The sequence below is a fragment of the Globicephala melas genome, chromosome 20, assembly GCF_963455315.2.
Source record: "Globicephala melas chromosome 20, mGloMel1.2, whole genome shotgun sequence".
In the NCBI taxonomy this organism is placed as follows: Eukaryota; Metazoa; Chordata; class Mammalia; order Artiodactyla; family Delphinidae; genus Globicephala; species Globicephala melas.
The window spans coordinates 47,794,367-47,816,867 of record NC_083333.1 but is presented as its reverse complement, the minus strand read 5'-3'; the positions used below and the strand labels follow the sequence as shown (position 1 = coordinate 47,816,867).

Genomic DNA, 22,501 nt, shown 5'->3' with positions numbered 1-22,501 from the left:
CTCTCTTGCAGGGTTTTCTGCAGAATGACGATAAGTGCCTGGAGGCTGGCTGGTGCTCCGTAATTGCCTTTCACCACCCTCCAAAGCCAATGACCTTGAGTGGGCTGTACGACCACCACCCTCCGGTGCTGCTTCCCACTGTTCTTGGCCTTGGCCAGCCCCTCTGACCCGGGAGGACCTCGGCCCCTCATTCCTTCTGAGGCTGGGAATCCACACTCCTGGATCCAGATCCAGAACCCAGCCTGGCCATTGGAGACGCCCAAGCCGGCCCGGGGGCCCACTCAGCCTGGTTGGGTGGGGCTGGATGGCAGCCTCATCTCCCCTCTGTTGGTCCTCTGTCAATGCCTGTCCTGATGGCTACTGGCCCTGGAGCCTCCTCAGGGCTGGTTGCCTGGTCCCTCCCAGCCCTGCAAGCTGTGCCTGGGCCCATCTCCTTGTATGTTGTACCCAGAGAGCCCCCATGTAACCCCCAGCCCAGCACCCGCCATTGGGGCAAAAAATCAAATCTCATTAAAGGCCATTGATTTTCCTGCAAATTTGCTGCTAGTACACTTTGAGGATTCTTAAGCGGGTGAGAGGACTGGAGAGCTGTCCGCCAGAGCCCCCAGCCCGCTTTTGCCCTTCAGCACAGCGAGGTTCTGGATATGCCACTGATTTCTGGGGAGGGAGTCATTTCTCTGTCTGGCTGCCCCCATCTTCCTACAAGGCTGGGGCAGAGGGGTGTGTGTTTCTGTTTGTGTATGTCCGTCTTTGTGTGTCAGTGTGTGATGTTGGGTGTCTGTGTGTGTCCCTGGGTGTCGGTGGTGTGTCTCTGTGCATCTTTGTGTCCATTTGTCTCTGTATCTGTGTATATATCTGTGTGTGTGTGTGTGTGTGTGTGTGTGTGTGTGTGTGGCTGCAGCAGGGGATATGAGCTTGGCTGGCAGTTGAACTCCTGATGCTCTGCTGCCCATGAACCAGGCAGCCTGGGGAAGGGACTTGACTTGGGGTAAACCCAGGATATGGATCTAGGTCCTCCAAGGGGCCAAGGGCCGGGAGGGCTCTGAATCGGGCATAGGCTTCCCTGTCCTCTCCTACCCACCCCTGCTGCCCCTTTGTCATCTTGGAAATGGGACACCTTGCTGGCTTTGTTGGGGTGTTAGATTTGCGGTTTGGGGGGCTGGTAGAAAAGATTCACAGCCTGATGTTAGGGGGCGGTGCATGAATTCTTCCCTCCCCTCCCTTCCCCCTGAACTAAGAGCCCCAGGTAAATGTTTAGAGTTGAATGGACATATATGCACCTGGTGAGTCTGGAGAGAGTGGATTAGGAGAGAAGGTTGGGCAGGGAGGGTGCCAGGGAGAGGGTGGGCACAGAGGGCATTTCTGTCTGCCGGGGCCATGTTCCTAGCACAACATCCAACGTCAAGGATGGCCTCAATGGGGGTAAAGGTCACCCAGGGGCCCTTTGGCCTTCGTGGGGTGAAGTGGCTTATGGCCTGACTGTAGGCTGGGCCATTGGCCTCTAGCCCACCTGCTAGGGGCAGAAGTCAGCCGTGGTGCTGGACTGGCCTTCTAAGCCCTGGGACAAAGCTGAGAAGCCCCAGCGAGCAGCCTCGATGGGGCCTCCTAAGCATTTGGGGGTGGAACGTGGCCTGGGTGTGTGCCCTCAATGAAGCCTCGCCCGCCACCTCTGCCCCAGCCCTGCACAGGCATGTCACGTGAATTCGCAGATGTGCATGTGTGTTCTCACCACGGCCTCTGCCGGGAGAGCTGGGAGCGGCTCTCCAGGTTCCGGGGACAGGCCAGATTTATGGTGCTGGGAGAAATATTTAGGCCCAAGACAGTTTGGTTGTGTTAATTATGGAAATCTAAAGATAATCTATATTTAATGCTGAATTTTGTCAAATTTGCTAAAGAATTAGGGGAGCATGTGCAAACAGTGACACTTCGATGAAGAACAAGGTGCAATTAAACTCTGAAATTTACAGTGGAATAATTGGAGAGCATGACAAATATAGTTATCAGTAGCAACTAATTAGGGGTGTGCTCGAGGTTTCTGGGCTTGATTAATCTCACCTAGATGCTAATAAGTTATGCTGGGCAGCTGATTCCCTTTGTCGCCTCCTACTTTCCACCCTGTCTCCAGAGCACTTGGGGGGCGGGAATGTGTTCTCCACCCCTGGAACAGCCTGGCCTGAAGGGGACAATGGGGACACTGGAGCTCCTCTGCTGAGACCTCTCTCCTCAGCTAAGGACGACCTGAACGCTCTGAGCCTCCCCTGCTCAGGCATCCTTGGGTCTCACTGGTTGGTAAGTTCTTCTTGGTGTCTCACTTGAGGCTTGTTGAGATTGAGGGAGTGGGAAGGGGTGCTGAGCCCCCCCTCCCCCCAGATAGATTCCATGTGCACCCTCCTCCTTCCCTCCCAGGTGTCTGCTAATCTTCCTTGCCGCTGACTGTGGCCAAGGCTTAGATCCACTGATTAAAATTTAGGCCCGAGCTGGCGCTCTTACCCGGCTGGAGTGTGGCCAGCGCCCTGGGCATTGCTGCCAGGCTCAGCTATGAACTAGAATTGTCTGCTTCCTCTCTGCCTCTCTCCTTGCCTCTGAGTCTGTTTCCTGCCCAGATGCCTCTCTGAGACCTGCTGTCCTTGTCCCCCTTCGGGGGCCCACCCTTTCCTCAGAAGTTCTCCTGTCTGCCAGGTCCCCCACTCGGGGTCCCCCAGGGCTGGTGGGGCATGGACCCCACCCTGGGCGGCCCCTCTGCTGTTTCCTGCCTTTATCAATGTCATCTGGCACAGGACAGGGACTCCGATCGTAGCCTCAGACGAGGTTGGCGCATCTAAACCGGGAAGTTGGGGGAACTGTGACATTCTTTGTGAATGTCTTCGATACGCCAGAACTCAGCATGAGTGTGTGTGAGCGTGTGTCCATGGGAGGCTGGGATCCTGACGTGGCTGGTGGAGGGACTAGGGGGTGTGCAGGAGGGGGACAGGGGTCTTGAGAATGCCTCCCCGTGGTAGCTGGGCCAGAGTGGTCCTCCTTCCGGGAGGAGGGGGCCTTGCTTCCTTGAGGCCTTGGTTTCTCTTCCTGCTTGTGGTCTGAGGAGTTTTGAGGTCAGACCCACCTGGGCTTGTGTCCCGGCCCTGGGGGTCCTGGGCTGTTCCTAACTAGGACAGGTCTTGGTTTCCTTCTTTGGAGCAGAGATAATTACTTCAGGGCACTTGCCCCACGGTCACGAGGACCTGGGGTAAAAGGTAAGGAGCTGAGCAGACCCTCAGTAAAGGGGGCTCCCTCCCTGCCCCCCTTCATCTTTCAGGGGACTTACATAGCTCTTCAGTCAATGTTGGGGCCCTGGCTGAAGGAGGCCAGAGTGGGAAGCAGATCCTGGAGCTTCACCCTCCCCAGCACCTGCCTCCAGGCAGGAAACCCACGCAGCTTGAGGCCCCGTGTGCAGTGGTTAAAAAAGGGCTTGTAAGGTCTCCAGTCAGGCCATGAGGTGTTAACTTTTGTTAATGGAAGGAGGTGGCTCCCAGAGCCTTCTTGCCTCCACTTCCTGTCCAAATGATAAGCCTAAAATGCAAATCAGATCTTTCCTGTCCTGGCTCAGAAACCTTCAATGGCGCCTCCTTGCCTCCAGGAGAAAGTGCAGACTTCCTAGCCTCAAGGTCAAAGCTATCCACAATCTGCCCCAGGCTGGTTCCCACGTCCTCTTGGGCCCCTTGAAGTCCCTTTGCTCTACCCCTTCCCCCTACCCAAACCCTCTTCCCCAAGCCCCTGTGGCACCTGACAGTCTGAAGGCTTTTACTGCGGGCGGTTTCCACTACCTGAAATGTCTTCCTTCCTGCTCCCATCCCCGGGTCCACCTTCTGGGAGACCCAGCTCGAGTCTCACTGCCCCTGGCCCCCACAGATCCTGCCCAGATGCTCCCTTTGAACCTGTCTGTCCCTTCCCCACCCCCATCTGAATTCCTTCTGGTTGCAGAGTTGTCCCTTGTAGCTGTGTCAGACTCCTCCACCAGGGGGCAATAGACGCCATGGGCACAAGCCAAATGGACCCCCGCCCCCACCCATGCCACTCCCGCCCTGGCTGTACCCCTCCTTGGGCCTACCTCTGCTGTGCTGTCTCCTGGACTTCAGGGCTGGAGGATTTGGGGGCAGGGCGTGTTTTGTGCCCTTCTCTGCAGAGCTAACACCCTTTGAGAGTTGGATGAAAATGACAGAACTAGCTTCTTAATTTGTTTGTACACTGGGACAAGTTTACCAGGCACCACTGACGTCCTGGGTCCCCAGGGCAGGCCTTTGTTGGCCCATTTTACAGATGGGGAAACATGTCTTGGTCATTGCTTAATCTTTCAGAGTCTGACAAGTCACAGATGCAGAACGCTTTGGATAAACCGAGGCTCAGAGCAAATTTGCTGAGAGTAACGTGACCTGTGAGGGGGGAACTGGAACTCAAACCCAGACGTCTTCGATTTCTAGTTTAGCAACTTTTCCCCCACACCAGTTTTTCTGATCATTTAAGACTCTGGTCCAATCCCTCCCTGTCAATGTCACAGCCCCTGTCTCTGAGGCAACTGCAAATGGTGCCTCAGTCTTCTGACTCCAGCCCCCAAATCCTCAAGTGCTGTGTGTCTTTGGACAAGTCACTAGCCTCTCTGATCCACAGCGATCTGTGAAATGGTCAGGAGATGCTTAGTCACTTCTTTGCAAGGTTATTATGGGATGCAAAGAGATGATGGACGCAGAGGCCCCTCTCCCCTAGGATGGACCCCCCCCGCGAACCTGCACTGGGATGTTCTCCCAGGGACTCTTGGTTTGTCACTGGAGCTGGGAGGGGGAAGAGCAAACACCTGCAGGTCTCGTTCAGCCCTTCTCTGGGGGGAGAAGAGAGGTCTGGGGGCATCCTTCCTCAGGAACCTCCAGCCCTTGCAGCTGCTGGAAGGGATAGGGCTCCGTTGCCATGGCAACTCGGTCCAGCCGCCGTTGACCTCACTTAGGACGATTACCTTTCAGCAAATAAAATAATTGTGTTAATAAAGAGGCTGTTCGCCCCCTTGTCCCCCACCCTGCTTTGGCCCATTCCCCATTCCCAGCCTGGGGGAAAGAGAGGCCTCCCGGACCCAGTTACCCTTGGCCTGTGGGACACCTTATTTGTAGATAAGTTGTTGGCCCAGACCCTGACTTGGTTTTAATTTTTCCTGTTTTAAGCATCTCTCACCCTCCCTAGCTTGCCCTCAGCCTCCTTGCCCCGATGTCTCTGTTGCAGAATTGAGATGACACTGCTCTTTCTGTTTTCCTTCGACATAGCTTTGAACACCAACCGGCCCTCCCAACTATCAGCATAATAAATGCTACTTAGGGAGGGCCTGCTGGGTGTTACACACTTTACAAGTACCTCCAAATATGTCCTCTTTATTCCCTATCAAGCCAGGAGCTTCAGTACCACTTCACAGGGGAGAAGACTGAGGCTCTGGGAGAGGAAATGTTTGTTTGGACAGGGCTGGAAACTGGGTTGGTCTTGCCCCTGGACTGGAGAATGGGCTGTCCTCACAGGTGTGGCCGTTTGGCCTGGGGACATTCAGTTCAGCTGCTGGTCGATACACACCCTTGGCTTGCCACCGGGCTGCAGAGATGGACACATCCACAGAAAACAGAGATGCAACATGCTTGTGACACGTGCTCTGAGACCAAGAAAACGGCGGGGACCCAGCTCGAGGTGCTGAGTCCCCATGGGAGATGAGGAAGACGAGACTGGCCAGTGCTGAGCCTCTGTTAAGTGGCTGACGCTGGCGAATGCCTCAGGTTTGTCATCTCACACGATGCTCATTACAACCCCATTTCACAGGTGAGAAGAGTAAGGCTCAGAAAGTTTAAGTGAATTTTTCAAGGTCACACAGCTGGTATGGAGCAAGGCTTCAAACCCAAATTTGCCTGACCTCCCTGCCCATGCTCAGTGCTCGTTCGACTTTATCAGCGAGAGAGAGAGAGAGACAGAGAGAGAGACAGAGACAGAGACAGAGACAGAGAGAGAGAGAGAGAGAGAGAGAGGTGGAACACGGTTTCCATACACTGTTCATTATGTGACGCTCTTGTTCAAAATAAAGAGGGGTTACCAAAATGGTAGCTAGTACTTTTCACCAATGAACACAAAATAATGCAACGTGATTAGGCTATTGGAAAGCTCACTTAAAGCTTTACGGTAATTATCAGATCAGGGCTTTGTGGGCAGTGCTCTCCTGTGATGGGGCAAACTTTGGAATTGTGAGGGGGACCGTCCTCACTAGGTTCTGGGGTCTCTCTGTGACCGGAGGAATAGTGTCACAGGACAGAATGTCAGCAGGCTGGATTTGAGGCCCTTGGGAAATGAGTCCCAGGGTAGAGACCCTTCCTGGTCTTCACCCCTGCCCCCCATGAGAGCCCCTGCTCCAGACAAAGTGAATAGACAGGGCAGGGTCAGGCCGAGGCCAGGGCGCCCGCCGGGCACACTAGGTGGCGCTCTGACATCGGTCAATCCTCGGAGCTCCTGGCTGTGCTGTGGCCTGAGGGCCTGGCAGGAGTGACTTGGAGGGGGAAACAGGTCACACTGGACCTGACGCCGGTGTTAGGGCTAAGGCGAGGGGCACTGGAGAAGTCAGAAGCCAGGCTCGGGGTCAGGAGCATTGTCCCTCCCACTCGTGACTCCTGGTCATGCACGGGGCCCCAAGCGGTAGGGACTGGAACAGTGGCAGTGGGAGGGACAGAGAGACCAGAGGTGCTGTGTGGGGATGGAGGTCAGGGGGTGAGGCCGGAGGAGCCCAGCTGTGTAGGGGGGACCCTGAGCTGGGTGTCCTGTCATTGACCACTAAAGCCCAGGGTTCTAAACCCAGGGCCCACCTGGAGGTGGGGTTTGCCCACCTTACCTGCCATTGGAGCCCAGGGCAGGTAAGATGCTGGGGAGGAAGCAGTATGTGTAAGGCCTCCAGCCTCTATGAAAGGAAGCCTTGAGAGGACATCCCTGGTGGTGCAGTGGTTGAGAATCCGCCGACCAATGCAGGGGACACGGGTTTGAGCCCTGGTCCCGGAAGATCCCACATGCCGCAGAGCAACTAAGCCCGTACGCCACAACTACTGAGCCCGTGCGCTGCAACTACTGAAGCCTGTGTGCCTAGAGCCCTGCTCTGCAGCAAGAGAAGCCACTGCGATGAAAAGCCCACGCATTGCAGTGAAGAGTAGCCCCTGCTCTCTGCAACTAGAGAAAGCCCATGAGCAGCAACGAAGACCCAACACAGCCATAAATAAATAAATAATTTTATATATTTTTTTTTAAAAAAAGGAAGCCTTGAGAGATGTTGGCAAGGGAACAGCTTTGCTCCAGGGCAAGATGCAGGCACAAGGCCAAAGGCCTTGAATTCAAAGGTCTCTGTTTAGCTGTGTCCTAGCCATGGGACTAGGGGGACTAGAGGCCACTGAGACCTCTGCTTCATTCTTTGTGAAATGGGCATGATTCTCAGAGTTGTTAGGAAGCTTAAACGAGATTGTGCACAGAGGCGCTCAGTGTGCCCGGGTGAGGTGTCCCTCTTGGCTGTCGGTTTGCAGGAGTGGCATCTTGCATCCTTTCCTTGTCTGAAGGCCCAGTAAATTCTCAGTGATGTTGGTTGATTAACGCCTGGGGTTGGAGGCAGCTGGAGTTGGCAGTGTTCCAAAGGGGCCTTCAAACCTTACCCCTCGGGGGACCACCCCTGAGAGACCCCTGCCCACAGATGTTAGCGTCTTGCCTGTTTAGGAATGCACACCTCAGAGCTGGGCCTGACTGCTCCACATACCTGTCCTGTGTCTCTCCCCTTGCAGGCCCCTCACTGCGTGTCTGGGGCTCTGTGGGATCTAGAGAGAAAGGGGATCCCCAGCACCCCCTTGGGGCAGAAGGAAGTAAAGGGGCCTCCTTTCGGGTAGTCTGGTTGCCTCCTTTCCTCAGCTCTGGCACAGGTGGGGAAACTGAGGCAAGGGGGAGCCATTGGATCAAACCACAAATCCCTGAAAGCTGGTAGGTGTGGAGAGGGAGGTGGCGGATCAACTTCCCAGCCGCCCTGGGGGGCCTGTGGGTTCTGTGACCCTAACCTCCTGGGGGAGATGCGTCACCGTCTGGCTGGAGCCATGCAAGGAGCCAGGAGAGAGGGCAGGAACGGTCCTGGAGGAGAAGCCAAGGGCGAGGGCAGTGGGGGGCGGACTTATTCAGCCAATGAACATGCTGCAAATGTTCAGTGGCCCTTCGTGGGCCACGCACTGTCACAGGTGCTAGGGATTCAGGGGACCCACCCCAGGGAGGGTCCGTGGAGTCAGGCGGCTTGGGGCTTGGCTCCAAGTGGCTTCCCCCAAATGCCTAACATCTCTAAGTGCCTGTTTCATCATCTGTGAAACGAGGAGATGGGGATAATAATAACATCTCCCCCATGGGACTGTGTGAACGTCAGATGCCTGGAAAGTGCTGAGCACCAGGCCGGGCACGGAATGAACACGAACGACTGTGGGATTGTCGGTATTATCATGGTCACTAGCTCTGGAGAGTGTGACCTGGATTCAATTCCTTCCCTTCCCTGAACCTTCCTCATCTAAGAAATGGGTTCAAAACATCTGCTCTGCCCACCTCCTAGGACCCTGTTGTGAGGTTTAAACCAATTAAGATAATGCATGGGAAAGGTCAGTTTGTTTATTATTTATGGGTCTTTGTTGCTTCACGTGGGCTTTCTCTAGTTGTGGTGAGCCGGGGCTACTCTTCGTTGTGGTGCGCGGGCTTCTCATTGCGGTGGCTTCTCTTGCTGAGGAGCACGGGCTCTGGGCACGCAGGCTTCAGTAGTTGTGGCATGAAGGCTCAGTAGTTGTGGCTCACGGGCTCTAGAGCGCAGGCTCAGTAGTTGTGGCGCACGGGCTTAGTTCTTCCGCGGTGTGTGGGATCTTCCTGGACCAGGGCTCGAACCTGTCTCCCCTGCATTGGCAGGCAGATTCTCAACCACTGTGCCACCAGGGAAGCCCGGAAGGGTCAGTTTAAACTGTGTGTGTGTGTATGTGGGTGGGTGTATCAGAGACCCCAGCATTTGTGCTCTATCTATCCTGCAGGCCACCGGAGCTCAGGTAAGCCATCAGATGGCTGCGTGGTACCTGGCAGTTCATGTCAGGACATCTGTTCCTGGAGCCTTGGGGCTGGGACTGAGGTGCGGGTGGAGATGTAGAGATGAGGGCCAGGCTGAGAATTGCAGCATTTCTCCAAAGGCCTAGGGAAGTCAAGAGAGAAATCTCAGAGACTGAGTTAGGATGAACCCCTCTCCCCGCCCCAGCTCTGGGCTGGGGCCTGGCGGGCCTGTCTGCTGAGGTCAGGGGGTCCTCTCCCCACCCTGTGAGCATCCTCTTCTGAGTGAACCTCCCCCTCCACCCACTAACTTCTCCCTCCAGGCCTAATTCTTGCTGCCCAACTATAGAATGACCGAGGGGTACATATCAATAATACCGTGGGGCTCTATCCCAGAGGTTCTTGATGTTTGCACCTCCCAGCTCCTTGTGCCGATAAGAAGGTGCCTGGTCACTTCCATTAGTGCTGTTAGTGCTGTGGGCTCCCGAACCCCCGCCCACCCCGCCTGCCCGACAGCTGGCTGAGTGCTGGAGTTGGTCAGGGTTCAGCTTGGATGGGGCCGAAGAAGCAAAGAACTGGGAGAGGAGTCTCCCATCTGAGAGAATTAGGATTGGGGGCAGCTCCCTCTCCCCCAGGAAATGAGCTGTAAGAGGCAGTGTGGTAGAGTAGGAAGAACATGGATGTTGGGGTCAGCCAGTCCGGGTTCCAGTCCTTTACCTGCTGGCCAAGGTGGGATGGCAGTAGGATCTACTCCGTAAGGGGGAGATGCAACTTTCAGGGGGTAACCTGTGTGACGTGCCTTAGACTGTGAATCCAAGCTTCGCTGATGGGGTCAGTTAACTGGGATTTGGGCAATTTTGTGGCTTCCCACCCCCCTGCCCCAATTACTTTTCTTAGCTCATTGATTGATTAATTAGGTGAAAGGCATCGTGGGGAACGAGCAAGATGCCATTCAGTTGGGGGATCGGGTGTGAGCAGCGGAAAATCCCAGAGTGTGTTTCCTTTCTGAGGTGGCAGAGAAGAAAAAGGGCTTTTCTGGTTGGGAGATTACCTGGGCTTGTGAAGGAGGAAGTGCTATGAAACTCCAGCTGGTGGAGAAGGAAGGGGTGCCTGGCGGAGGGAATTAGCGTGGGCAGAGGCCTAGAGGTTGAAAAGCTAGGGACACATCCACCAAACTGCAAATTAGGCTGCTTTCCTAGGGCAGAGGGCTAGTGAGATGAAGCTGAAAGGACGTTGTCCCCAGTTCCTGGATTATTAAAACAGAAGTGGAATGCCTTGGGAAGAGAGTAGGAGGCTGAATTATTCGGATACTTACTAAACTGTTCTGTCAAATCCCTGCATTTGAGGAATCTGCTCCGTCAAGGTGACCCACCTCTTTTTTTTTCCCCTTTCCCTCCAGAATGGAGGCTTAAAAAACAACAGTGAAGGAACATGTCTCCCGAAGAACATCCGTTTCCCTTCTTTGTCCTCATCTCCTTCAGCTTCACATTGTGTCTTTAACCCCATTCCCACTCCTTGAAGAAAGAAGGTGGTGCAGGAGGGAGATGGGGGGAGGAACAGGTGGTCCCCAAGCTGTCCTCAGATAATACGGAGGGACAGCCTAGCATTGGAGATGGCCAGGGCCACATTTCTTCCTTGGGCCACCACGGCAGATACACATCAGGGAGGACCCTGTTTCTCTACCAGAAATACGCAGGTCGAGTGATTTACCTTAAACCAGGCTTGCTACCCTCTTCGTTCTTCAAATGGATACCCAAGGAAGGAGATGGTGTTTGGGCAGCAGAGACGGAAGAAGGAGGGGGAGGCGGTGGCCAGCTGGCAGAGCTGCTTTTTTTTTTTTGCGGTACGCGGGCCTCTCACTGACGTGGCCTCTCCCGTTGCGGAGCACTGGCTCCGGACGCGCAGGCTCAGCAACCATGGCCCATGGGCCCAGCCGCTCCGCGGTATGTGGGATCCTCCCGGACCGGGGCACGAACCCGCGTCCCCTGCATTGGCAGGCAGACTCTCAACCACTGCGCTACCAGGGAAGCCCAGAGCTGCTCTTTTATTTCTTGTTCTGGAGCAGGCTGGCAGAGCCTCTCCCTAACGGACAGCAGGCAGGAGGCAGAACGTGGGCTACTGGAGGATGCGCTGGGCCCTTCTCCCTCCCTGCTTCCGGCTCTAGCTCCCTCCCTCCTTCTGCCTCTCTCTCCCCTGTCTCCCAGGTGGCTCCTTAGGCTCCTTGCTGCTTCCTGAGAGCTACACGGGGTGGAGATGATTTTTTGTTCCTTCTCATTTTAGACGGAGCTTGGGATTGCTCATGCCCAGCCACTGAGTGTGGCTTTGGTCCTCTTTGGGGGCCCAGGGGGTGGGTGGGGAGCCCACACTTCTCTCTCCCTCCTTTCTTCCAGAACCCAGCCCATCCTTCATGGGCCTCCAGTCCCCCACAGGGAATCTTCAAAGCTCCAGAGCCCCTCCTCCCAAACCATGTCCTGTCTTTTTTCATTTTTTTTTTCTGTGCTTTTTCTTAAATGAACTTACTCCAAAAAGGATCTAAAGAACTTTAATTTTTTTTTTTTTTTTTTTTTTTTGGCCACGCTGTGAGGCTTGTGGGATCTTAGTTCCGCAGCCAGGGACCAGGGATTGAACCTGGGCCCTAGGCAGTGAGAGTGCGGAGTCCTAACCATTGGACCACCAGGGAATTCCAAGAACTTTAATTTCTAAATGGTCACATTCTGGTCAGTTCTTTCTGGATTTTTACTTCCTTCGGGGGCGTTTTTTGTTACCTGAAAGGTCTGGAGGTTTGGGACCTGATCTAACCCTCCCACGACACCGCGAGCAGGGGCGCTGATCACCTTTTATGAATGCAACAACCGAGGCTTATGAACAGCATTAACCGATGAGGTCGGATTTGAACCCAGTTCTCCCCTGCGCTGGTGCAGGGCTCACTCCCTCTGGATTTCCTGCTTTCACCTAACATCCACTCATGCAGATATCTTCAGGGTGGCGGAGCCCACTGTCTTGTCATTTTAATGACCACATGGTGTCCCATCATCACCTGGTTTGGTCACTCCCTTGTTTGTTGGGTATGTGAGGGATGTCTAATTTCTTACTGTAATAAATGCAGCTGCCGTGAGTATTTTGCTCAAATTACTTGCACTGTCGCCTTCATCCCCAGTACGTTCCATGACTAGGCTCAGGTGGGGCACCCGGGCTCTGCCTCCTAGCTGGGGTCGCACTGGTTGTCAGTCCTTGGTATCTTGACTCAGAGCATGATCGATGCAGAGAAGGATCCAGGCACCTCTTGTGGTGGATTTAGATTCACCTCCACCCAGAAGAGGTTACACCACCCCTTTGGGAGCCGGTATACTGGTGCAGTGTAAATTCCGTATGTGCACACACGGCACGGTTTGGATTACTTCACCACTACGTAGCCACCACCACATCAAAAACCAAGAGCTGAAGTGACCCGGAGAATAAATCTGCCTCAAACATCGGCCGGGGAATTGAATGTTAGCCAAATAGCCAAGGTCATCAATAGCCGGATTAACACGGAACTGCTAATGCATTTCCCCAAACAGGTAGTGAGACTTACAGCCTGAGCATGGGTAAGTGGTAGAACCATAAAGTTCAGGCTTTAGCCGTAACACGTCTACACGTTTGGGGTAGAGCATACATTTTATGAACAAAGTAGGTAGTATGAGAAAGTGGAATCGGCTACAGGAAGAGACCCTTATTTCAGTTCCAGTGAAAGGGAGGTCGGTGGTTCAGGTGGTGAATGGGTTTGGGAACTTAGATGGCCCTCCCAGGGTGTAAGGCTCTTTTGAGCTGGCAAAGGAGGGAAGCAGAGGGCATTGGTCACTGCAGAGGGATGAGGAAGGGGCAGATCATCCCAATTCAGGGAGAGGTGAAGGCACAGAGCAGGAAGGGACGTGCCTGGGGTCAGAATTGGACTCCTGTGGAGTTCTAGCCTCCGAGCCAAGCTGCCTCCTGGTTTTGCAAAGCATGGATATTAATAAGGGTGATTAGTAATCATGACGTGTGAATAATAAGGGATGGTTAATTGTCCTGGTTATGATGAATAGCAGTCACTGGGAGAGGGTGGGGGAGTTGGGACCCCCAAACACACACACACACACACACACACACACACACACACGTGATCTGTTCTTTGTTGCTGCTTATGAGACCACAGAGCCAGCAAGCTTAGGGTGTATCAATATTTTAAAAAATTGAAGCTAATAAGGCAAATTCCAAAATTCACTTCAAACGTTCTCAGCAGAAAATTTGGAAAATACAGGAATATTAAGGAAGGAAACAAAAGCACTATAAATATCTCGGTGTACGTCCTTCCAGTCTTCTATGCATGCACAAATATAGCCATAAGCTACACGTAGAACAAAACATAAATAGGATTATACTCTGCACAATATTTGATAACTTGATTTTTTTTAACTTACAAATACTTCTCCTGAATTTTCCATGCTGTCAAATAGGCTTTGAAAGTATGCTTTTTTTCATGAGGGAAATATATTTTGGGCAAGGGGGGGCCCATTAGACAAGAAGCCCATCCTTTCCAGCCTCCTCCAGTTGGAGAGGCTGGGGTTCTTCAGAGCTACAGGAGGGTGGTACAGGGGTGGGGCAGGGTCACTCAGTGGGCCCAGTGGTTGGGAAAGTGGGGCAAGATGGGGGCAGGGCTGCTTCAGAACCTGGGCTTGATGGAGGAAAGTATCTTCTGAAAACATAGTTTTCTTTCATACTCAGTTGAGGATAGACAACAGCCAGAATCCTCCATCGGGTATTGATGTCAGTGTTATTATGTGGCCCTGGAGACATTTGCCCCTCAGAGCCTCAGCTTCCCCATCTGTATGTAGAGGAAACAGCCCTTACCTCCCACCCGCCTCCTGGAGGGCTATCACCAAGGCCTGAGACACAAGCCCATTTGGGATGTGGAAGCATATTGACTCTGGGGCTCCCATCAAATGGAAAGAGACAGAGCAAACCTCTGGGTATAGAGAGGGGACCACCTGTGTGCCCTGAGGGAAGTCCGTCCTCTCCTCCGGGATGACTTTCCTCACGTGTAAATTGCCGAGCTGCACCTGGCAGTCTCTAGCATCCTTAGAGCCTTCCGTTCTGCACTCCGATTTCCTCTGATAGGCTACACTGGGTCCTGCTGTGGACCTTCTAGACACCTGGCTGGTGCCAGGGTACAGGAGGGTCAATGAAGCTGCTGCCTCGGGGGCCCTGTTCTTGGGAAGAGCTTACAGCTGCAGCCAGACAGACCCTCTGTCTCATGGTTGGACTTCTGTGAAGAGAACATCTTCTGGTTTGATAGAGATGAGGGATTGAGTGTGATTTCACCCTTCCTAAAAATGGGAAAGAAATCACATGATAGCAAGTGTTGACCTGAGCTCAAGGGCTTTCCCACGAACCCCAAGAAGCCTCAGCTCCATTGAGCTCAGAGGCCGGCTGCCTCTGCCTCTGCCATGCTCAGCACACCCTGTTCATCGGCTGAGTGTGTGTGTGGGGCTACAGGACCACTGGCGCTTCCATACTTGTGGCTTTGTCAGGATTCTTCCGAAAGTTTCATTCACTCATTTATTCATCCACTTGATAAATGAGAATTATCCACCTCTGTTTCCTGAATAACACTCCTGCTACCAACACACTTTGTGACCATGGACAAAGGGCTTCACCTCTCTGTCCTCAATCTCCTTATCTGTAAAATGGGGCTATTGTAAGGGTCCCTATCTCATAACGTTGATGGGAGGAATAAGATGAAATTGTAAATGTAAACTGTGCTTAGAACAATGCTGGAACATAGTGCTCAGTAACTCTTAGCTAACATCATCATCATCACCGTCGTCACCATCACTATACGACTCCTGTTATGTGTCAGGTACGGGGTAAAGGGATGACTGAAATCACTGAGACCCAGGACCTGCTCTCAGGGAGCACAAAATCAGCTGCAGGAAGCCCTTAGGTCTGGACAGGGTGCTCTGGGAGCACAGAGAAGGGAGCGCCTGCTGGGTAAGGTTTTGGCGAGCTTCCCCCAACCCCACCTCCTGCCTGCTTCCAGCTGTGGCTCCTACAACATGTAGCCCGTCCCCGCCAAGACCCAGCCGAGAGCGCAGCTTCCTCCCGGCCTTAAAAAGCCAGGCCAGCCCCTCTCCCAACCCTCAGCCCCCAGCCCACTTCGGCAGCATGCAGGCTGTTTGGAGAGGTGACAAAAAATTAAAATTAAAGCTGAATTAAAAAGAAGATTCCCATTTCCTCTCCCCATCACACTTTCCACCTTAATTTTATCGCATCCTCCTTCTCGTTTTATTGACTTTCAGAAGCATTGCCACAAGATTTAGTGCGGAGCGGGAGGGGAGGTAATAAATGTGGTGCTGCTCTGGCCTCCAATTAATGCCGCCAGGGGGTGGGGGCCGCTGGGGGAGAAGGGGGCCGCCTCAGGGTGTGAAGCCCCGGAGGAGAGAAGCGTAGAATCCACAGAGGTGAGGACGGTTACCCCAAGGTGGAGGCGATGGTTGCTTCTGGCTTTTGTCCCCTCCCTGGGCCCGTTTCCTGGTGACCCAGAGAAAAAGAATTACGCTGAACTGGGCTAATCAGCCCAGAAAACAGAAATCAGAATTTAGTCTCGTTGGTCTGGCTTTACAAACAACTCCAGAATTCTCCCCTCCCCCAAACTCCACCCATATTTCCTGGGACGAAGATTCCCCACCCACCAAACAGATCTTTATTTAATTTTAATTTTATTTTATTTCATGCTCTGTTGGTGCAAGGCAGCTTCCCCTCCTCTCCCCACCCTCCCTCCTTCCTTCCTCTATTTATTTTTTCAACCCCCCCCCAGTCTCTAATATCATTTTCACCCACCCACAGCGACGCTGCGTGTTTGTAATTTTCTTCTGACCCTAATGGCTCCGGTTTCCCCTCAGTATTTAAGCGGAACAAGACAGAGGTAAGTGGCAAATAAACAGCGGTTCCTATTTACGCTGCCAATTTCGGCCGATGGTGGAGAGGCTGCCTTGAAATTAACTCTGCCTCTGTCTGCTGCGGAGGAACGTCTGCAAGGCGCGTAGAACAGCAGGCTCCCTGCCGCCCATGACAGCCCCTCCCGGTTATCCGCTGGGGTTGTGCTGGGTGGGCGGGTGGCCGTGAAGAGGTGGTCCCCAAGGTGGTGGTGTTGTTGGGTTTTTTTTAACAGGCCCCTCCCCTTCTTGGCTTTGGCCTTTCACCTCCAGGCCAGTGGTCCCCCACTGTGGTCCCCGGGACCAGCAGCATCAGCATTGCCAAGGAACTTAGTACAGACTCAGATTCTCCAACCATCCCAGAACTACTGAATCAGAAACTCTGCGGGTAGGCTTCAGCTATCTGTGTTTTTACAAAACAACTTTATTGAGGTATAATTCACATACCATAAAATCCACCCTTTGAAAGCATGCTATTCAATGATTTTTTTTAGTAAATTTATGGAGTCGTGCAACCATCACCACAACCCAGTTATAGAACATTTCTACCACCCCAATGAGATCCATCATGTCTGTTTACAGTTAGTTCCCCTCCCCCCTCCCCCCCAAGCCCTAGGCAACTACTAATCTACTTTCTGGCTGTATAGATTTGCTTATTCTGGGTGATCTCTTGAGTCTATCTTCTTTTACTTAGCATAATGTTTTGTTTTGTTAACAGCTTTTTCGAGATATAATTCGCATACCATACAGTTTACCCATTTAAAGTGTACAGTACAATGACTTTCAATATATTCACAGTGTTGTGCCACCATCACCACAAATCAATTTGAGAATATTTTCGTTACCCCAGGAAGAAACCCTGCACCCCTTAGCTGTCACTTCCAAATTCCGTTATCCCCCCAACCCTGGGCAACTACTAATCTACTTTCATATAACATGTGATCCTTTGTGATTGGCTTCTTTCACTTAGTGTACTGTTTCAAGGTTCATCCGTGTTGTAGCAGTGTAAAGGCAGTTCAGTCCTTTTATTGCTGAATAGTATTCCATTGTATGGATATGCCATATTTTGTTTAGCCATTCACCACTTGATGGACATTTGTGTCGTTGCCACTTTTTGGCTATCATAATAATGCTATGAAACTTCTGTTCAAAAATTTCTGTGTGCATGAACATAAGAAATCCTTATTTGAATCTGAGCGTGCTAAACTTGAGGACCACTGGTCTGGGCTTCATCCCCCGTCTCTCTTCTCGATTGTTCCCTCCCTCTCCATCTTCCCACGTCAAGCCCAGTGTGTCCAGTCTGTCTCTACCTTCTTTCATTCCTTGAACAGACATTAACGCAGCACATACTGTGTGCCACGTCCAGGTTATGGTGGACTCGAGGGCTAACAAGAGGTCAGAGTACTCGTGCTTCTCACCGTCCTTCCCATCTAAGCTACTTGCCGGGAGCGTGACCGTGGACCCTTCCTTAACCTCTCAATTTCTCCGCTGGTAAAGTGGTGGTATTGCTGGCCCTCAGGGATCCCCAGAGCATCACGGGATGGTGCGGATCCGCCCGGTGAATAGGGCTCCCTACCCTCTACCCCCGCCCCTTTTCTACTGATTAAGGGCACCCAGTAGGTGACTCGGTCGACTTTAGATCCCTCTCATTTCTACATCCTGCCCTGTCACTGGCTCCTCACCAGGGCTGCCTTCCCTTCCTGGAACCCACTGCCCCCTCTTCCCCACTGTTTCCGCAGCTCGCCTCCAATACCGCCCAGTCCCGGGCCAAGGCCCAGAGCGCTCCAGGCTTTCCTTCCCACCCTTCCCAGGAGTGGGTCCCGCTTCCCAGGAGGACCAGGCCTGGGGAGCCTTAGGCCCTGGGCTATCTGCAAAAATCTTTAAAAATGCAAGGTCTTTTGATGTACACCAAGGGGGGGTGGTGGTGGTGGTGGTGGTGGTGGTGGTGGGATGAACTGGGAGATTGGATTGACATGTATACACTAATATGTATAAAAGCGATAACTAATAAGAACCTGCTGTATAAAAAAACAAATAAAATAAAATTAAAAAAAGAAAGACTAAATGAGAAAAGAAAAAGCTAGGTCTTTTGGAACCAACGGGTCCAATGAGGCCGCGCCCAGGGCGTACCCGCCGCGTCCGCATCCCATCCTGGGGCGGGGCCTGTGTACCCCCAACTGCCCGGTGTTTCAGGAGACCCTCCTCGATGCCCAGACTCCCTCGCCGAATATGAGAGTGTCCCATTCTCTCCGCTGTGTGAAAGCAGCCAGCGTCCCGCCCGCCCGGGACGACGTCCCTTAGGGCGCCCCCTAGGGCACCCTCTCGACTTCCACCGGCGCGCTCCACTGCCCGGGAGCCTCGGCTCTCGCCCCTCGCCCTTCGGTCTCCTTTGCTCCCCATCTCCTTCCCCTGTCGCCCCCTCTCAGGGGGGTCGCTGCCCCCACCCCCAGCGGCCTCTTCCTGCTCCCCCCTCCTACTCCGGGCCACGAAGGGTGCGCTCGGGTCCTCACCACTCGCGCTGCCCACCCCGCATTAAAGCTGCTTATTAGCGTGTTTGTTTTTATTGGACGCACAATAACCATAATGGGCGCCAGGCGCGCTCTCTAATTACAGCTATGAATATTCATAGAGCGGGGGCGGCTCTCGGCTGGGGGGACGCCTCGGGGAGATGCGCCCGGGGGACTGGGCGCCGGGGGAGGCGGGGGTGGGGTGGGCCGCTGGTCCCGGGCGACCCGGGGTGCTGCTCTGGTCCTGAGGACCGCCGAACCAAGAGGATGGGTGGGATTGGGGCCCCCAGCCGGAATCAAGAGGTCCTCGGAGCCCACAAATCAAAACACCAGCTACAGCCTTCCCTCCCGTGCTGTTTCTTCTTTTCTTTTCCTTTCTTTTCCTTTCCTTTTCTTTCACCTTGGCTACTTGGCGAACTATTGATCTCTAGTGGGGGATCTGGGATCTAGAGACGGCCGCACCGCACAGTGCGGACTCCGCAGGGCTTCCTACTTCCCAGGACTCCACCTAGGTCTTGCCGGCCGCCTCGGTTCTCTCCTTCCCTCCCACTCTCTGTTATTCTGTTATCCGGTCTCTTTTTCTTTGTTTTCCCACCCACCGTTATCTGCCGAGGAAAGTTCCTGTTACACAAACTCCTGGCGGGGACAATCCAGTTGGGCGCCATAAGGGGAAGCGTGTGCCTCGTGAATTAAGAGATTTAGTCACTTGTGGAATGACTTTATTTTATAGCTACTTCCTCCCCGACTGAGTGATGTTGCATGCCTTGGTTGTATTTATAACTTAATAGCTTTTCTCAATTTTATTATACTTTTTATGATACTTGTGGCTTTATGGGACTTCATAATTTTTCTCAGATTCATTAAATCCAGCTGAGGGTGGAGCTAATGACAGGAGCAGGTACCAGATTCCAAGATGGCAGGTGAGCAGGTAGGGTGCCACCCTCCCCATCCCCTGCACCCCTCAGGCAGTCAGCATTTTGCTGACTGGTGGTCGTGGTGATGGGTCTGTGGGGTCATCTTGGCTTAATTTACTCCTCTGAGACCTGAGATTTCCAAGAGAATCTGCCAGAGACACAAAGCCCCATCCAGAGTCGTCCCACCTTTGGTCATGTACTGCGTCTGATGTGGGCTTATCCTGGGCCCTCTCTCATTCTTTCCAACACTAATTCCTAGAGCCAGAGACACTTCCAGCCCAGATGTCCAACCTCTTCATTGAACAGATGGGGAAACTGAGACTCAGAGAGGGGCCGTTACAGAACTAGGGACAGGCAGAGCCACATCTCCTTCCTCCCAATCGGGGCCTCTTTCTACTGCTCTCTGCTGATTCCTAGCAAGAGCTTTGGACACTCTTTAGCTTTGCCCCCAATGTCCCTCCTGCCCCCAGATTTTATGTCCTGTTAAGAACCTCAGAGGGAGACAATAATCATAGTAGTTAACATTTACAGAGCACATGCATTATGTCCTTTAATCTTCACAACAGCCCTGCTAGAGCCGCTGTTAGTATTTATCTCCATTTTACAGATGAGGCAACAGAGGCGCAATGAGATTAAAACATTTGCTCAGGTTTGCACAACATGTGGCTGCGCTGGGGTGGAGAGACTCAAGGCTTTTATAGTTTGCAGTGACCTCATCCATGCAGTCAAAGCTAAGTGGATTATTTGCAAATTTTCCTGATGCCTTCCGTCTCCAGGAATCCTTTCTGTTGGGAGGTGGTGGGTAGGAAGAGCAAATAGTCTGGAGGATGAACCAATCAGAGTAGGGGCTCTCAATTCCAGAACCAGGATCTTGGTTGAGGGAAGGGATGGGAAGGCAGAAGAAGAGGTGGGTCAGCTGTGGGTGGAGAGGTTGGTGGGTACCAGTGCCTTCCCCCAAGTGTCTGTGTCACCCTGGCCACCTCTGACATCCAGGAGGATAGCAGCTACTCTTTATTAGATGGATGCCTTTGAGTGCTAGTGCCCTGCCCTGCTCAGACTCTCCCTATTGGCCTCTTCTATTTCTGAGGTTCCAATACATTGAAAAGGAAGAAATGCCAGAAAGGATCGCAGAAGTGTCATCTGATTTACATTCCACAAGTTAACACTTTTAACTCACAAAAGACAATGCATATAATTGTGCCTCTCACAAAATCATTTTAAGACTGAGAAAACTGTGAATGTAAGATAAGCTCCACACAGCAGGCTTTTTGTCCCCAGTTTTGTTCCCTGCTGTAGCTGCAGCCTCTAGAGCGGTGCTTGGCACACGGTAGGAGCCTGAGAGCCTTTGCTGCTCCTCTGAGGAGTGAATGGTGCACTCCCGGCAGTGCAGGCAGATGAGACTCCGCTTTAAAGCTGTAAGAGAAACACATTTCAACACTGCTGGAGTGGCCCTGTGGCTGTCAACATAACCCCATTTGGAGACCATAACAAAAGTGTAAATTGCAGCCTTTGGTGGCTGTAGGGCCAGAGTGCTGTGGTCATCCTACTCTCCTCCCTCCCACCTCTTGCCCCATGTCACCTTGCTGCTGCCACGCTGCTTTCCTTCCCAGCCCTTCTTAGGATCTGCCCCCCGCAGGGAGTCTTCCTGGGCTGACCTTGCCAACCCATAACCTCCAGACCTTGTTGCTTAAAGGCCCCATCCCATTCAGAGGCTCCTGGACCCCTGAGGCTGTGGACCCTGGTTGGAAAGGAACCCTGTTGTTCTTGCAAAGAGCTCTTCTGACCACCAAGTGTGCCTCCCATTGCCACCAATAGCGACTCTGTCTTGTCTGTGTTTTAATTTTTTCCCAAGAATATGGTGATGAAAAATTAAATTCCTTTAAAGGTGTGCTTGGATTTATTGTAGCGTTGGGTCATTGGGCACTTTTCTCAATTTACAGATGTTTAGAAGTAGAAACCACTAGTGTGCTTGCAAGTGCCTGGGTTGGTGGAGTGTCGAGTAACTTTGGGATGCTAAAAAAAGATCCTTGGAATCTGGAGAGTTGGACACTTCTGCTTCAGAGGATGCTATCTTGTTCAGTTTACAACCCGTCAGGTTTACCGCTCACGTGGCACGGTGGTGGTGTGACAGGTGTCTGCTCAGAAAGTGTGTTCAATTTCTCAAATAAAACTGGCAGGAACAAGCTCCCTGAAGGAGTGGTGGGAAGGGTGTGGAGTCAGGGAGCCTGGGTTCAAATCCATGCTCTGCTTGTTAGCTAGCAAGTCACCTTGAGCCAAATCACAGCCTCTCCAAGCCTCAGTTTCCTCACCTATAAAATAGGTGGAATAAAAACCCAGTTCCCTCAAGGGGTGGCAATGACCAGGAAAAACCTTATAAAGTGCCAAATCCGTTGTCATGGCAGTCACCACCACCCTTCAGGTCCTTAACGTGCATGCAGTGGGCACTCCCCAAGTGCCAGATGAAACAGACACAGAATGACCAGCCACACAGAAAATAAAATGTTCCTCCGGCTCCCACCTTGAAGTTCCCCTGTCTTGAGTGAAGGCTGTGCCCCAGGCTCACCCTGCTAGGGGCCTCCATTACAGACCTTGGGTACAGGGCCCTCAAGATGCATTTGTAATTTTTATTGTTACATCTTTTAATTTTATTTTGCTCTCCCTGCTGTCTTGAGCAGGGGAGATAGGGAGCTGGTATTTATGGCTGCTCCCGCGACCTACCTCTTGGAATGTATGTATCAGTTAATTTAATCTCCCTTGGTTTTATTTAAACTGTTTTTCCTGATTCACTCTCTTCACTCTCCATCCACAACCCCCCCTCCCCTCTCATCCCAGCCTCTTTTTTGTGTCTGTTTCTGGGCTCTGTCGCTTTCCTCCTTCCTTTCCCCTCTTCTTCTTTCTCCTCCTCCTCCCCTCCCCCATTCCCCACCCCCATTCCCCTCCCCCATTCCCCTCCCCCAATCCTCCTGCCTTGCTTTTGGCCTGGGCCTTTCCATTCCCGGGTTCCAGGAGGGTGAAGAAGCCTCTTACACTGAGGTTACTACAGTATTTT

General features: G+C 52.7%; 1 long non-coding RNA gene across 1 annotated transcript in view; it reads left to right on the top strand.

The window, feature by feature from the left end:
• Positions 1–2,134: 2,134 nt before the first annotated feature.
• LOC132594280 (uncharacterized) overlaps positions 2,135–22,501 on the top strand; it is a 231,542-nt gene continuing 211,175 nt past the window's right edge. The window contains exon 1 of the long non-coding RNA XR_009560465.1: positions 2,135–2,289. This is a non-coding gene — a long non-coding RNA (uncharacterized lncRNA). The remainder of the gene's footprint in view (positions 2,290–22,501) is intronic.